At 41.8% G+C, this 17,209-nt stretch overlaps 5 non-coding genes across 5 annotated transcripts; 4 read left to right on the top strand and 1 right to left on the bottom strand.

Annotated features, from left to right (window-relative positions):
- The first annotated feature begins 3,397 nt into the window (after positions 1–3,397).
- On the top strand, positions 3,398–3,480 carry trnal-cag (transfer RNA leucine (anticodon CAG)). The gene has a single exon. It is a non-coding gene; the product is annotated as a tRNA-Leu (tRNA).
- A 6,742-nt stretch (positions 3,481–10,222) lies between these two features.
- Positions 10,223–10,296, bottom strand: trnat-agu (transfer RNA threonine (anticodon AGU)). The gene has a single exon. It is a non-coding gene; the product is annotated as a tRNA-Thr (tRNA).
- A 1,335-nt stretch (positions 10,297–11,631) lies between these two features.
- On the top strand, positions 11,632–11,703 carry trnaq-uug (transfer RNA glutamine (anticodon UUG)). The gene has a single exon. It is a non-coding gene; the product is annotated as a tRNA-Gln (tRNA).
- Positions 11,704–12,181: 478 nt separating this feature from the next.
- On the top strand, positions 12,182–12,253 carry trnaq-uug (transfer RNA glutamine (anticodon UUG)). The gene has a single exon. It is a non-coding gene; the product is annotated as a tRNA-Gln (tRNA).
- A 4,615-nt stretch (positions 12,254–16,868) lies between these two features.
- On the top strand, positions 16,869–16,951 carry trnal-cag (transfer RNA leucine (anticodon CAG)). The gene has a single exon. It is a non-coding gene; the product is annotated as a tRNA-Leu (tRNA).
- Positions 16,952–17,209: the final 258 nt, after the last annotated feature.

The raw sequence follows: 17,209 nt of genomic DNA, 5'->3' as shown, positions 1-17,209 counted from the left end.
ATGTAAAAAAAAAAACTATATTATATAAATATTTTAGTATTAATACAAAATATTAAAGTGGTCACATCTGGGTCTGGCATCACGGTGGCTGAGTGGTTAGCACTGTTCCTTCACCCCGCACCATCACCTTCCGCAACTTAAAGAACATCGACCTCCCCTCTTTCACTGCTGCTCTCAACAAACTTTCATGTACTAATTATACGCCGTCCCTTTCCAACATGTTATCCAATTTCAACCGTGAGCTACGAAATCTACTCGACACCTTCGCCCCACTCAAAACTAGATCTGTATCCTTTACGCACTCTGCTCCATGGTACACCCCCGAACTCCGCCTCCTCAAAACCCAAGCCCGTCGCCTTGAACGTCTCTTCAAAAAAACAGGTTCATCCACCCACAAGGACTTATACCTAAACCACATACTGAAGTACAAGCAAACCGTTACTCAAACAAAATCTGACTTCTATGCCTCTCTTATTGTATCCGCCTCTGGCTCCATGCGTTCCCTCTTCTCCACTGTCAAAAATTTATTGGGCCCTCCCGATACTCCTCTCTTCCCCTCACTCTCCACCACCTTGTGCAATAACTTCCTGGATTTCTTCTCATCAAAAATCGAAAATATACACCAGCAATTTCCCCCCATCTGTGACACTGCGAACTGCCTCCACTGTACCTTACCCTGTCTATCAGTAACCTCCCTGCTTTCGAGTTTTATCATTCCACCCACCACGGTTATCTCTTCCCTGATCCTCAAATCCAAACCCTCAACCTGCAAACTTGACCCCCTACAAACCAACCTCGTCAAGCTCTGTCTCCCCCCTCTCCTTCCTCATGTTACCCACATTATTCACACTTCCCTCAGTTCTGGTATCGTACCCCCATCACTCAAGACAGCCATCATCACACCAATCCTAAAAAAACCTGGTCTCGATCCTGCGAACCTTAACAACTTCCGCCCTATCTCCAATCTCCCGTTCCTCTCTAAAATTCTTGAAAAAGTTGTCCACCACCAGGTCCATACCCACCTTGCCGCCAATAGCCTATATGAACACTTTCAATCTGGTTTCCGCCAACTTCACAGCACTGAAACTGCCCTGGTCAAAATCACCAACGACCTCCTAGTAGCCGCAGACTCTGGCCTTGTCTCCATCCTCATCCTCCTTGACCTAACTGCAGCTTTTGACACCATCTCGCACAATATTCTCCTCCATCGCCTTGCTTCCATCGGCATAGCCGTCTCGGTCCTCTCATGGTTCACCTCCTACCTCTGTGACCGCACCCAGTCCGTCCATCTCCAGAACTTCCACTCTCAGCCCTCTACTGTCAGTTGTGGCGTGCCCCAGGGCTCTGTCCTGGGGCCCCTCCTCTTCATGATTTATCTCCTTCCTCTTGGACATATCTTTAGGCAACATAACATCAATTTCCACTGTTATGCAGACGACACCCAGCTCTACCTCTCTGCTGCTCCATCTTCTGCCCTCCCCCCTCCCTCCCTCCTTACATAATATCAAATCCTGGTTCACCCATAACTTTTTGAAACTCAACCCCGACAAAACTGAAATTCTCCTCGTGGGCACCAAATCCACCCTTTCTAAAACCAGCACCTTCTCCATTCTAATTGACAACAATACTGTCCTCCCCTCCCCCCAAGTTAAAAGCCTGGGTGTCATCCTAGACAGTACTCTCTCCTTCACTCAGCATATCAATACCACTACCCGGTCGGCCTACTCCCATCTCCGTAACATAAACCGCATCCGTTCTTCACTCACCATCGATAGCACGGCCATACTCGTTAATGCCTTTGTCACCTCTCGTTTGGATTACTGTAACTCACTCCTCACTGGTCTACCTCTCAAATCACTTCATAAACTACAACTTGTCCAGAACTCTGCTGCCCGAATCATCACCAGAACTCCATTCTCACATCACATTACCCCTGTCCTTAAACAACTTCACTGGCTCCCTGTGTCCTTTCGTATAAAGTATAAAATCCTCCTTCTCACCTACAAAGCCCTCCACTCTATTGCCCCACCATACATCACTGATCTACTTCATATCTATTCTCCGGCTCGCACTCTCCGCTCCTCCAGTTCCACTCTCCTCTGCACCCGTACAGTGCGCCTGGCCACCATGGGCGCTAGATCCTTCAGCCACACTGCGCCCCGCCTTTGGAACATTCTCCCTCATCGCATCCGGTCGTCTCCGGACTTATCAACTTTTAAATCATCACTCAAAACGTATCTGTTCCGTATAGCGTTTTCCACCTAACTCTCTTAACTTCCCAAAGCAGCCCGTGATGTTCTACCACCCTCTGCCTATTTCATATTGTCTCATATTGTTTCATATTTGTTGTTCTGTCATCTGGGTTTTTGTGTTTCAATTTGCTTTTGCTGTACATCGCCCACTTCCTGGATGCTCTGCACTTTTGCCTTTACATTCTGGCCCTCTGTTTATGCATTGTTGTTATTGTTGTTTTAATGCACTCTATGTATTTCATGCTGTATGCTTCCTTTTTCTCTCTGTAAGGTGACCTTGAGAGTTTGAAAGGCGCCATGAAATAAAATTTATTATTATTATTATTATTATTATTATATGACTGGCCCCAGACAGACTAACTCTTCTTCTATTCTATACAAAGAATTAGTCTGGAATGTCTTTGGTTGAGATCAATTTACAGGGGGGTGGCAATGGACACAGAATAAACGAATGAGAGAAATGAACGATATGACGTGTACGATATCAGATGCAGCTCTGTTTTTGCCTGGTTTCAAAACAGGTACATTTGCGTGTGAGGTGAACGTGATGATCACTACACTACAGAACCTCACGCAACCTTCAGACTTAGAACATGGCATTGGGAAATGCAACATTATACACTAAGCCCATAAGACACTTTATTTGGAGAATCTAAACTCAAATGATCCAACTGTGTGTCATCTTTAGGAAATCATAAAGGAGCCTTGAGAGATTTCTTGAAAACATACAGTTGTGTTCCTGTAGTGTAGATGTTAACATGTTTGCCTTACACACAGAAGGCCCCTGCACCAGCCTTGAAAGTTGGAAAAGTACTACAACATGGTAATTTACAGATGTTTATCCATTGGCTGGGAATCCAACCCAGACCTCCCACGTGGCAGACAAAAATTCTTCCATTGAACCACCAATGCATCTGGCTCGCCTAGAAACTGATGTCTCCGCAGCTTGACACCTGGTCTTCTACATTTGATAGAGAGCAGTTTGTCCAGTGTCCTCCCTGGATCAAACATCTCCATGTCACTGAATTAGTCTGGAATGTCTTCAGCAGAGATCAGTTTTCAAGGGGCCATGACACGTGCAGCAGTGTTGATACGCTAGTGAATATATTGTCATTCAAAATTTGTGTATTTTGGTTATAGTAACCGTCAGGGTGGCCGAGCGGTCTAAGGCGCTGCGTTCAGGTCGCAGTCTCCTCTGGAGGCGTGGGTTCAAATCCCACTCCTGACAAGCCAGATATGCTTTAATGTGTCTTAAAAGACAACTTTGTGTCAGAGTGCATTATTGCAGATATTGGTGACCCACATCATGCCAGTCTCATGAAGTGGCAACATGTTGACTATGCCACCTACCAAGAGGACATGCCCGAATATAACCAAATTACATTAATGACAAGTGGAATCATATACATTATTTACCCTGTTACACTCATTCAGATGTGACCACTTTAATGTTTTTTATCAATACTAAAATATTAATTTTGAGATGATATATTGAATAAATGTATCAATGCATACAGATAAAACCTAAACACTAAATAATGCAAGGTAAAAATTACAAAAAGGGCATGCAAAACAAACAGATACTCCCACTGCTTCCAAAGTCCCATATAGATTTTTTTAATATGGGACTGGACTTTAAGGTAGTGACACCAACCTATAAAAACTCAGCTGAAACAAAGTTTAAAGTGTATTCCACCTTTTGCAAGTGCACTGGATTTAGGATAGTCTCCCAGAATCCTTACAAACTCTTGTAAGTTCTTTGACCTTCCAGAATAGTGATTGAAGCTAAATATAGCTAAAATGCAGAGTGGAGGGGAACAGAGTGCAGCAGAAGCGTGCTGGACCCACCATCCCAAGGTCGATGGACTAAAACCATCCTCCTTCCTGAAGCAAACATAATACTTGAGGTTTTGTTGTCTTAACATCACTTCTAAAAGCAAGATTTATGACATGGATGGGATTCATACTGACGCGTGCGCTGTACAGTGAATTAGCAGTCTATCACCCTAACCACTCAGTCACCTCCTCACAACTTTGTTACTGTTTACAGTACATTATCAATGAAGACCAATATAGAGAAAACTACAAACTGAAAGCAACACTTAGATCACTCAGTCATGGTGACCAATGCATCACAATCTGATCTTAATGTTGTCAGAACATTAAGGTCAGATTTATCTTTATGAATTAGTCTGACTATATTCAGAGACTCGGTTCTTTGGGAGCTGGAATTGTTTATTTTATTTCAGTGTAGCTGAAATATGTTGAATGTGCAGCTGAACTTCCTTTATTCACTACTCATTGTGCTGATAGGTTATTGACTGATATCTCATGTTTCAGAAAAGTAATGATTTATTTATTATTGTTGTTTTTCTTCAACAGGTCCCACTGAGATTTGAACTCAGATCAGTATTTTAATAGGAGACTGCCTGGGAATACCAGCTGAAGGATAAGGACTGAAGAGTATGGACTGCACATGTTATTGGCAGTGACATGGAGATGTTTGATCCAGGGGGGAACATGTTGTAGTACTTTTCTTTTCCAACTTTCAAGGCTGGTGCAGGGGCCGTCTGTGTGTAAGGCAAACATGTTAACATCTACACTACAGGAACACAACTGTATGTTTTGAAGAAATCTCTCAGGGCTGCTTTATGATTTCCTAAAGATGACACACAGTTGGATCATTTGAATTTAGTTTCTCCAAAGGACGTGCCCTATGGGATTATTGTACAATGTTGCATTTCCCAGTGCCATGTTCTCAGCTTTAAGAGTGTGTAAGTTTCTGTAGTGTAGTGGTCATCATGCTTGTTTAACACACAAAATGTCCCTTGTTCAAAACTGGGCAGAAATGTAATTTATGCATCTCAGTCTCAAAAAACACGCTGCCTGACAAACTTACCAACTATAGCTGTGACCTCTTTGTAGCTCCATTTGATGTGCTGAGTTACTCCTGGAAGGAGTTGGTTTGCAGGACACTGATCAGAGACTTTGTGGAGTGGTCTCAGCCTATCCACCTGTTCCTGAACGTGGACACGTTGAAGGAGCTCATCATAGACTTCAGGAGGAGGACAGCAGTGGAGCCCATCACCATCAATGGCCAGGAGGGGGATGTAGTGGGCCACTACAAGTAGAGTCTACTGGTCAGCCTTCCGTGAGGCACGACAGGGAAGTGAGTACCCAGCTTCTGGAATGGCTGGTAATAACCATCGATAGTGATAACCCATGGATCCTCGCACATAGTAGCTGGTACACTCTCTGAAGAGCACAGAGAGCAGCTGATGAGACCTATGTGTAGAGGACGAAACCAAAGTCACCTTCAGTGAGTGTGTTACTCCTCTTCTCTGACCTCGTTTTCTGAGGTAGCATTTTCGAAACATGTGTTCTTTTTAGCCCATGATAAGAGTGGTCGCCCAAACTGAGCCTGGTTTTGCTGCAGGTTTTTTTCTTCCGTTAAAGGGAGTTTTTCCTCTGCACTGTCACCAGGTGCTTGCTCAAAAGGTATTTGTTGGGGTTTTGATTTTTGTAAACTGCCTTAAGATGATTGTATATGTGATATGGCGCTATACAAATAAAACTGAATTGAATTGAATTGAATTGAACTGAATTGAGTGATTGAAGGCAAATCAATATTTGTACTGCAACTGAACACCACAGGTAAAGAAACAGTATTGTCTGCATTGAATAGACATTTTCCACCAATGGAAAATCTATCCTTTCAGCAGATTTCTTCACACTTGGAATAGATCTAGAGGCTATTAGAAAAGGTTATGCATATGAGTCTGAGACAAATTACAGCAAGGTAGAAAATAAGAGGATTAAACTGGGATGAACTGGTGGATGGAAGTGCAAGCTTATGGGGACATTTGATTTTCTAAGTAAAGCATGAGCTGTTGACTGTTCTATCATTGGCTGACCAGCACCATCAGGATCATGCTGCTTATTGCAAGATGTAACTGAAGCAAAGCTCTGCATATTTAAATAATGACACTTCCCAATGTGGGACTTGAACCCACAACCCTGAGATTAAAAGGCTCATGCTGTACCTACTGAGGTAACCAGGATCCACTTGGGTAACCGGAAGCACTGTTTTTCCAATTGTGACATATGCCACAAACACTTTTTTTTTTGACAGTGTACGGTCATTAATATTGGAAAAGGTTATGCATACATGTGTTTTCAGGAAAAGGTCAAACATGATCTCTTTAAAGAAGAAGAAACTGCAAATTAAGTGCAGCTGCATGTGTCTTTGCTGGGAATCATTTGCTTCTGTGTGGCTCTAACACTTTACCAGTCCAGCTTTAGACTGAGCTTAGGACTTCCTGTTCCATTAATACACACAAATACAGAAAGAAATACATGCAGCTCTGCAACTATGTAGAAAAACATTTGAAAACATTGTTTCCACACCTAGTAACACACCTTAACCTACATTTATGTGCAGAGAAATGTTTATTTTGAAAATAAAATAAATACACATATTTCTGTTTTAACTACAGCAAATTAAGCATCACTATAAATTGTTGTGGCTGAGTGGTTAAAGCAAAGGACTTGAAATGCATTGGGGTCTCCCTGCGCAGATTTGAATCCTCTCAACAATGAGGTGTCTCTTATGAATCATCATCTAGTGTTAGTGATGTGTATACTTTCCCACTTGAGTTTGACTTTCAAATTAAAGTGGTAGTGGTGTAGACTGACCACATAAAGTCAGTATGTTGTCTGCTGTTGATGTCGGTTACACCTCCAGATAAATACACTCACTCCTATAGAGAATTCAGGGTCACCAGTCAACCTAACATGCATGTTTTTGGACTGAAGTACCTGGAGTAAACCCACACAATCATGGGGAGAACATGTATATTATATTCTTTTATTTGTAATGATTAATAACAACACATTTATAATCAATAATCTTTGAACACCAAATAAGGGCATTCACGAAGAGGATGGGACTGAAACCCGTGTGCAGAGCACAACGGATTAGCAGTCTATCACCTTAACCGCTCAGTCACCTCATCACATTGTTCTGAATGTTTAAAGTAGTTGATCTGTGCAGAATTTCCAGGTTTACTGCCACAGTAACTGTAATGTCTAATTACAGTCTAATGTTACTGCACTGATTCATAATCTGTCATCATGGAACCACTATATGAAAATAATTCAAGTTAAACTGAGCTCTGCCCTGTAACTATGATCAATTTAATCACCTGCATAAGACGGAAATCTTAATATTAACTGCTTGACATAGATTGGACAACACCAAGGTCATGGGTTCCAGCCCCCATACTGGTCATTGTTTTGAAACGTCTGTAACTTTAGAATTGAAATGCATCTGACAAAAGTCTAAAGTGTGAAATGTAATTGTAGAATGCAATCGTCTCTGTGCCCTACCCCTATTTCCAGGAGCAACTGAGGGCACAGTGGAGGATCAAAAATGACTTCAGATGTTATAAACATAAGTGGAAAAATAGCCCTGGAACTCAAGGAACATGGGTAAAGCATCCTTAGTGGTCAGCTTACTGTAGACCAAACTCCAACACATCCAGCTGGAGTCAAACTCAAACCACGAAGGGACTCAAACCCTCAATTTTCTGATCCGAAGTCAGACGCCTTGTCCATTAGGCCACGTGGTCAGTTCTTTCTGTTCTGGACAAACAGAAAGGTAGATTAAAATCTGAACTGTCTGCTCAAATGCCTTCATGGATGGAATCTGAATTTTACTTCATCACTTTCACCTTATAAATCATAATCTTGATTACAACATCTTTGTGCATCAGTGATGCTGGTGTAGTGGTGAGCATAGCTGCCTTCCACACAGTTGCACTGGGTTTGAGTCCCAAGCATTGCAAGTACATTACCACTGCACAAATGGATAACAAGGCCAAATTTGTAGTATTAGGTTCTATGGCCAAGCAGTTGACACTCAGTACTGCACTGAACCATAACCTAACTTCAAAATGCTGAAAGAACAAACAGGCGCAAGAGACAAAATCAGAGAGTAGATAATTTATTGAAAACTGCATTTAAAGACCATAGCCCCAAAAAAAAACCCTAAGACAGAACTAAGTGAAAAAAAAAATCAGTAGTAAGGACCCCCACCGTTCTGGAACTGGCATCCGAGAATCGGACCCAGATCTCACACATGGCACGCAGGAACGCTTCCATTTCATCACCAATGCCTCTGCTCCTCCTACAAGCTGATGTCTTCACATCATGACACCTGATCTGACCATGAAATGTCAACATGCTCACTGTGCGCTGGGCACTTACCACTACCAGCTACTGAGAGGGGCTGCCCAAACACACCCAAATGAAAGTAATTAAAGTGGAATCATATGCAATATTATTACAATATTAATATACAGTATTAATAAAATACAATATTCACAATGCAATATATTCCTGTTACATTGATGTGACCCATCCATCTTCTATACCCACTTATTCCTGAACCAGGGTCACAAGGATCTGCTGGAGCTCTTTTTTGGCTGCCCGACTCAGATGTGACCACTTTAATATTTTGTATTAATACTAAAATATTTATATAATATAGTTTTTTTTTTACATCTTTGTAGACAGAAACAGCAACAGACTAACTCAACAACAGCAACACAACAGTCATCCAGGCCAGGTAGCTCCTTCAGCAACAACAGAGACTGACTGTTACACACTGAATGTCCACATAGTATATACAAAGAGGCTTCTTTTCAAATCATTTACACTCATCAACATGTGAAATTAACACATTACCTGGAAAACTATGCCATGCATGAACTACCAAACTGAACAGCGAAATGAACTACTAACAGATTTGGACTTAAAGGAAAGTCTGTAAGTTGTTGCAACAGTGCAGTTATTTCCTCTGAAACCTTCAGCTCCTTGATCTCCTTTGACTCTGTAATAACACGAGGACTAGGTGTAGCAGAAAGTGACATTTAACAGCTCAGAGCGGGGTTTAAGGACCTCGTCTGGCATCACGTGACCTTCATCATAACATGGTGAAGGTCTAAAGTAAGTCATTGACACCCTGTGTCAGACATTGTGCTTTGGTCAACCATTGAAAGACTCCAGGTTTCAGTGAGTGGATTTCCAAGGCGAAAACAGATTAGAACACTATGGATTGAGCTTGTAATAACAGTAATAACAGGACTATAAATTGCCTTAAGGACCTCGTCTGACATCACGTGACCTTCATCATAACATGGGGAAGGTCTAAAGTAAGTCCTCGTGTCAGCATGGAACCCCAGATTTGGGATGAACAATGATCAGTCTGCAGAGGATATGGATTCGGGGGGGGGGGGACCATTAACTGGTCTAGTTCTACACCCATCTACATCACTGACAAACACAGAAATAGATGAAAATTCAAATGTAGAAACAGCTGAATAAATAAATGTAGAATTATAAATGAGACACATGTATTAATTCGTGTTTAACTGTGGAACTGACTAACCACTCAGTCTTACCCCCCTGAAGTCACATCACCTCTTCTCAACACATGGAGCTCTCCTGTAGAATCACCACCACCCAAAGTTGGGCTCAAACCTAACCCTAACCCTGAGATTAAGAATATCATGCTCTACTGACTGAGCTAGCCAGGCTGTGTATAACACACATTTAACTGTAAATGTGGTATACTTGGATCCACCTATGTTCTGCCAATTGACTATCAGGTTAATGCAGAATATCTTTGCAGTTGATTCAGTGTTGTTACTGTTACATGTACATATTCAAGTAGAAAATGGCTTTACAAAGAGAGAGACATTGAATGTTACCAAAGTACAGGGTAGAACATTAGTAATTCAGCTATTTAGAAAAAGCTGCGTTTTTTTTTTTTTTACAATGTCACAAAGCAGTAACAAGAACTGCTTCTGTACATGTGTTTTGCAGTATTTCCTTCTTGTACTAAGTGTCATTTCAGTATATGGGAAGAGAAAACCAGGACTCATTCTATTTATAGCGAGTTAATAATGAGGTACTGCTGGGATTTGAACCAAGGATCCCCTGTTTACTAGACAGGTGCTTTAACCAACTAAACCACAGCACCACTTGCAGCTAACCTTAAAATATAGCAGCTGTAGTAACAGGCTCCTCTCCATGTTCTGTAGAACTGAAAGGTTCAAGAGGTCATTCATTCCTGGGGCTATAAGACTGTATAACAGCTCCTGTTGAACCTGTGCACTTTATTACTTGCATTGCAAGTATCCTGTTAACTATTTATTTGTCTGTCTGTTTTTACTGTTTTATTTGTATAATGTGGCATTGTGTGGTCTCTGTGCTACTGGACACTCGAATTTCACCTCTTGGGTATGAATAAAATATTTATCATCATCATCATCATCATCATCATCAAAGGAATCACCGAGCAGCCAGGTGTTCAACTATTACACAGATCCAGAAAGTGACATCATACCACAAATCAGATGTGTTATCAGAACTTGATTTTACATCCATCCAATGTGAACAGATACACAAGATACCAAAACAAAACAACATTCCTTCAAGTCAAAGTTGATACAGCGATCTAAGGATAAATGCCATTTTAACCTGCAGTCCTCCACTCTACCAACTGAGCACCTTGGACAGCATCAACAATGCTGCAGTTTCATTGGCTATGACTCCTATATACAACTGGCCCCTGTGTGGAAGGCAGCTATGCTCACCACTACACCACCATCACTGTGTCAAAAGTTTTTACTACTCTTCTCAGGTATTTTCCATCCACCTCATCTGTTCTGCTCCTTGGCTCCTGTACTTCTGCTTATGGAAAACATGTCAGTCAGGAAAGCAGGAGTGAAAGGTTGGACTTTTTCTGGCACTCTGGGTTTTTCAAACCAATCTGTTTTTTAATAGTCTAATTTTGAATTTTCTCAAAATTCTGACTTTTTTTTTGCTAGGAGTTCTGGCTTTCTTCTCATAAATCTCTAAATTAGCATAACATAACTTCTTTTGTTTCATGTTCTCATTCTTGCCAGAGAATAGTTTAATCAATAGTCAAGAATTTTGCTCCTTCTTCTTCTTTAAAGAGATTATGGCACCATGAGATACCTTTTCTGTAATCTGTCTAATACATGTATGCATAACCTTTTCAAGCATACTTGACTTTTTTTAATTGTAGTGCTACGTGCACCACTCTATCATACATGGAACTAGTCAACTGTGTCGAAAAAGTGGTTGTGCCATGTATCACAATTGGATGCTCTGGCTAGTCCAAGTGAAGCTTGGTTAGCTCAGTTTGTAGACCATGAGACTCTCAGGGTCATGTGTTTTGAGCCCCACATTAGACAAGAAGTTGTCTGACTTTAGATGAGTAGATGTAGTTGATGTGTAAGCTGTGTGCTGCAATAGACAGCAGTATTTTGATGATGCCCTGCATCAGTAGCGTCCTGTGGTGTAATGGTTAGCACTCTGAACTTTGAATCCAGTGATCTGAGTTCAAATCTCAGTGGGACCAGCTTAAAAAAAAAGCTGCTTCATGTTATAAAACGTGACTTACAACGTGACTACCAACAAAATAAAATCAAGCTCGGGATAAAGTTCAGTCATTTCTTGGTTTCACCGGCATAATCAATATAAAAGCAGTCTCTACCCCATTGTCCTTTTGCTGGTCCTCTCTTTCTGAGGGTCTTTCACCTCTTGAGAGTCTCTCAGTCTCCAGAGAATCTTGAGAACGAATCAGAGAAATCTCTGGTCGTGTCTGTCTGTGTACTGTCTTTTTGTGTCTTGCTGCAGTGATTGGGGAATACATCTGGTTGGACCATCATCGTACTTGACATGATGTGGTTTGGTCCAGGGGATCCATCCTCGCTGGTGACTGGTTCACAGTCCCCTGACTTGAATCAAACTTGGAATGAAGAAAACGAGTAATAGAGCAAAGGTTCTTCACATGGTCACTGTCTCACGTTTCTGAGAACAGAGATAACACATACCAGGGTCCCATGGTGTAATGGTTAGCACTCTGGACTTTGAATCCAGTGATCTGAATTCAAATCTTAGTGGGACCAGCTTAAAAAAACAGCAAGGTCTTGTTATAAAACATGACTTACAATGTAGCTACCAACATAATGAAATCCTGAGACAGACAGTTCAATTCCCTTTACTGTGATAGTGCAGTCTCATTGGTCTGAGTGATGCAAGACTAATTTTTTTCTTTAAGTTAGTAAGTTTTAAAAATGTTTTATAAAAAGGAGAACCATAATTTCTTTTTCCTCCCAGCACGAAGTCTAGGGGTAATCATGGACTGATTCAATGGTTTGAATTTTAACAGCAATATTAAATTAATTACATCATCAGCATTTTACCATCTCAAAAACGTTGTCAGGTTCAAAGGGACCATGTCTAAACCAGACTTGGAGAGACTCATCCATGCATTTATCTCCAGCAGTTTAGACTACTCTAACGGCCTGCTCACAGGGCTCTCAAAACTAGAACCAGGAACTACAACCACGTTACTCCTGTTCTCAGATCTCTGCACTGGCTTGCTGTCGCTCAGAGAATGGACTTTAAAACAGCACTTCTTGTGTATAAGTCTCTGCACCCCTGTACATCTCTGACATGTTGATGCCGTATGAACCATCTCGACCTTGGAGAAAGAGTGTTTCAGTTTTATGCAGCTAAAACCTGGAATAGTCTTCCTGATGATGTTACACAAACCTCATCTCTGGCAATGTTTGAGTCAAGGTTAAAAACTTTTCTTTTTAGCTCTGCATACGACAACTAAAAGTGTTTTATCTACATTAATTTTCCTCTAATTTCTAGTTTCTCATTTTGATTTTTGCCAATGTACATTTAACGTGTCTTTTATTTCTGTAAAGCACTTTGAATTACTCTGTGTATGAATTGTGCTATATAAATAAACTTGCCTTGCCTAAGTATCTAAGTATTGTATTTAAGAATTTTCTAAATAATTTCCCAAACGCAACCACAGGGGGGCACAATCCAGTGTCTTCACGTGCCGGTCCCAGGTCCGGGTAAATGCAGAGGGTTGTGTCAGGAAGGTCCTCCGACATAAAATTTCAGCCACATCAAACATGTGAATCACAAATACGACTTCCATACCAAATCGGTCCTGGCCCGGGTTAACAATGACCACCACTGGTGCTGTTGACCCACAGGGTGCCAGTGGAAACTGCACTACTGTTGGTCAAAGAAGGAGAGGAGGAAGGTGGGTTCATAGGCAAAGAGAGAAGAGGAAGGGCAGGAGTGTAGGACTTAGTGTAGGGAGTTTGAATGTAGGGACTTTGTCAGGGAAAACTAGAGAGTTGGCTGATATGATGGAGAGAAGAAAGGTGGATAGTTTGTGTGTTCAGGAGACCAGGTGGAGAGGTAGCAAGGTCTATAGATTAGGAGGAGGGTTCAAGCTGCTTTATCATGGTGTGGATGGAAAGAGGAATGGAGTAGGAGTTATCCTGAAGGAGGATTTTGCTAGGAATGTTCTGGAGGTGAAGAGATAGGGTCAGATAGGGTGATGAGTCTGAAGCTGGAAGGTGAATGTTGTCAGTGGTTATGCCCCACAGGCAGGATGTGAGTTAGAAGAGAAGGAGAAATTCTGGAGGGAAATGGATGAGGTGATTCAGGGTATCCCTAGTGGTGAGAGACTGGAGATTGGGGCAGATTTCAACACATGTTGGTGAGGGAAACGGAGGTGACGAGGAAGTGATGGGTAAGTTTCGTATGCATGACAGAAATGCAGAAGGACAGATGGTAGTAGACCGCAAAAAGGATGGAAATGGCTGTAGTGAACACATTTTTCCAGAAAAGGGAGGAGCATAGGGTGACATATAAGAGTGGAGGCAGGAGCACACAAGTTGATTACATCTTGTGCAGACGTTCCAGCCTGAAAGAGATCAGTGACTGTAAAGTAGTGGCTGGGGAGAGTGTAGCCAGACAGCATAGGATGGTGGTGTGTAGGATGACTCTGGTGGTGAGGAAGATGAAGAGGACAAGGGCAGAGCAGAGGACCAAGTGGTGGAAGTTGAAAAAGGAAGAGTGTTGTGTGGCTTTCAGGGAGGAGCTGAAAAAGGCTCTGGGAGGTCAGGAGGTTCTTCCAGATGACTTTCATGCCAAGAAAGAGTATCACAGTTTCAATATTTGCTTTGAGAATGCTGATGGAGAAGTACAGAGAAGGCCAGAAGGAGCTGCATTGTGTCTTTGTAGATTTGGAAAAAGCATATGACGGTGCTGAGAGAGGAGCTGTGGTTTTGTATGAAGAAGTCGAGTGGCAGAGAAGTATGTTCGAGTGGTGCAGGACATGTATGAGAGCTGTAAGACAGTGGTGAGGTGTAGGGTGTAGGGGTCACAGAGGAGTTCAAGGTGGAGGTGGGACTGCACCAAGGATCGGCTTTGAGCCCCTTCTTGTTTGCTGTGGTGATGGACAGGCTGATGGATGAGGTTAGACAGGAGTCTCCATGGACCATGATGTTTGCAGATGACCTTGTCATCTGTAGTGAGAGCAGAGAGCAGGTGGAGGAAAATCTAGAGAGGTGGAGGTTTGCTCTGGAAAGGAGAGGAACGAAGGTTAGTCGCAGTAAAACAGAGTACATGTGTGTAAATGAGAGAGACTCAAGTAGCATGGTGAGGTTACAGGGAATAGAGGTGAAGAAGGTGGAGGATTTTGAATATTTAGGGTCAACCGTCCAGAGCAACAGAGAGTGTGGAAAAGAAGTGAAGAGACGTGTGCAAGCAGGTTGGAACGGGTGGAGGAAAGTGTCAGGTGTGATGTCTGACAAAAGAGTGTCAGCAAAAATGAAAGGAAAGATGTACAAGACAGTGGTGAGACCAGCAATGTTGTCTGGTTTAGCGACAGTGGCACTGAGAAAAAGACAGGAGGCAGAGCTGGAGGTAGCAGAGCTGAAGATGTTGAGGTTCTCTCTGGGAGTGATGAGGATGGATAGGATCAGGAATGAGGACATCAGAGGGACAGCTCATGTTAGATGGTTTGGAGAAAAAGCGAGGGAAGCCAGATTGAGATGGTTTGGACATGTTCAGTGGAAGGACAGTGAACACATTGGTAAAAGGATGCTGAGGTTAGAGCTGCCAGGAAAGAGGCCTAGAGGAAGACCAAAAAAGAGGTTCTTGGATGTAGTGAAGGAGGACATGAGGATAGTTGGTGTGGATGTGAAGGATACACAGGATAGGGTTAAATGGAGGCAGATGATTCACTGTGGCAACCCCTAAAGGGAGCCCCCGCTCAATGTTTATTTATATTTTTTTAAGATTGTTTGTTTGATAGAAATGAAAGAAAACAGCCTTTAAAAAGTAAGCCACTCGGCCTCAACAACTTGCTCATACAACTCCAGGCCAGTTGAAATTGATATATTTAAAAACAGAAAAATGTTTAAACATTTGTTTTATTTTCTAACAAGTGGATGTTAAAGTGTGTAAATGGGTGTGGAAACTGTACAGAAATACTGGGGAGGTATAAAAAGTAATGTGTCCATTTATTATTGCAGAAGAACTAAATAGAAGGACATATATTCAGATATAATGGCTGTACTAGCTACAACAATGACTACACAAACTTTTATAGACAACAAAAATACAAACTGCATTAAATACAGTGGAGGTGCACCTATTGTTTACTTCAGTGGCTTTGTTAAAATGTCCAAATAAAATAGTACCCTGAACCACACACAGTAATTCTCTTTTTTAAAAGACGACCTCCTTCAGGATAAAGTATTTTCTTCTGTGCTTCAAGAGCAGTGTAAAATTTCATTGGCTGTCACTGAATTTCAACTATACATGACTGGCCCCAGACAAACTAACTCTTCTTCTATTCTATACAAAGAATTAGTCTGGAATGTCTTTGGTTGAGATCAATTTACAGGGGGGTGGCAATGGACACGGAATAAACGAATGAGAGAAATGAACGATATGACGTGTACGCTATCAGATGCAGCTACACAGAGATTGCATCATAGCTACATTTCATAAGCTCAGGCTGAGTTTTCCATAAGTGATATTCAACAGTCAAGGCAAGAGCTCTGTTTTTGCCTGGTTTCCAACCAGGTACATTTCATGTGAGGTGAACGTGATGATCACTACACTACAGAAACTGACACAACCTTCAGACTTAGAACATGGCACTGGGAAATGCAACATTATACACTAAGCCCATAAGACACTGTATTTGGAGAATCTAAACTCAAATGATCCAACTGTGTGTCATCTTTAGGAAATCATAAAGGAGCCCTGAGAGATTTCTTGAAAACATACAGTTGTATTCCTGTAGTGTAGATGTTAACATGTTTGCCTTACACACAGAAGGCCCCTGCACCAGCCTCGAAAGTTGGAAAAGTACTACAACATGGTAATTTACAGATGTTTATCCATTGGCTGGGAATCCAACCCAGACCTCCCACGTGGCAGACAAAAATTCTTCCATTGAACCACCAATGCATCTGGCTCGCCTAGAAACTGATGTCTCCGCAGCTTGACACCTGGTCTTCTACATTTGATAGAGAATTGTCCTCCCTGGATCAAACATCTCCATGTCACTGAATTAGTCTGGAATGTCTTCAGCAGAGATCAGTTTTCAAGGGGTCATGACACGTGCAGCAATGTTGATACGCTAGTGAATATGTTGTCATTCAAAATTTGTGTATTTTAGTTGAAGTAACAGTCAGGATGGCCGAGCGGTCTAAGGCGCTGCGTTCAGGTCGCAGTCTCCTCTGGAGGCGTGGGTTCAAATCCCACTCCTGACAAGCCAGATCTGCTTTAATGTGTCTCAAAAGACAACTTTGTGTCAAACTGCTTTAAACCATCTTATCAAGGATAATGGAACAGAGTGCAGATATTGGTGACCCACATCTTCCCAGCTCATGAAATGGCAACATGTTGACTATGCCAGCTACCAAGAGGACATGCCCAAATATAACCAAATTAAATTAATGACAAGTGCAATCATATACATTATTTACCCTGTTACACTGAGTCAGATCTTACCACTTAAATGTTTTTTA

The sequence above is a fragment of the Mastacembelus armatus genome, unplaced genomic scaffold (assembly GCF_900324485.2).
Source record: "Mastacembelus armatus unplaced genomic scaffold, fMasArm1.2, whole genome shotgun sequence".
In the NCBI taxonomy this organism is placed as follows: Eukaryota; Metazoa; Chordata; class Actinopteri; order Synbranchiformes; family Mastacembelidae; genus Mastacembelus; species Mastacembelus armatus.
The sequence above is the reverse complement of the archived record's forward strand: the minus strand, read 5'-3'. Positions and strand labels throughout refer to the sequence as shown.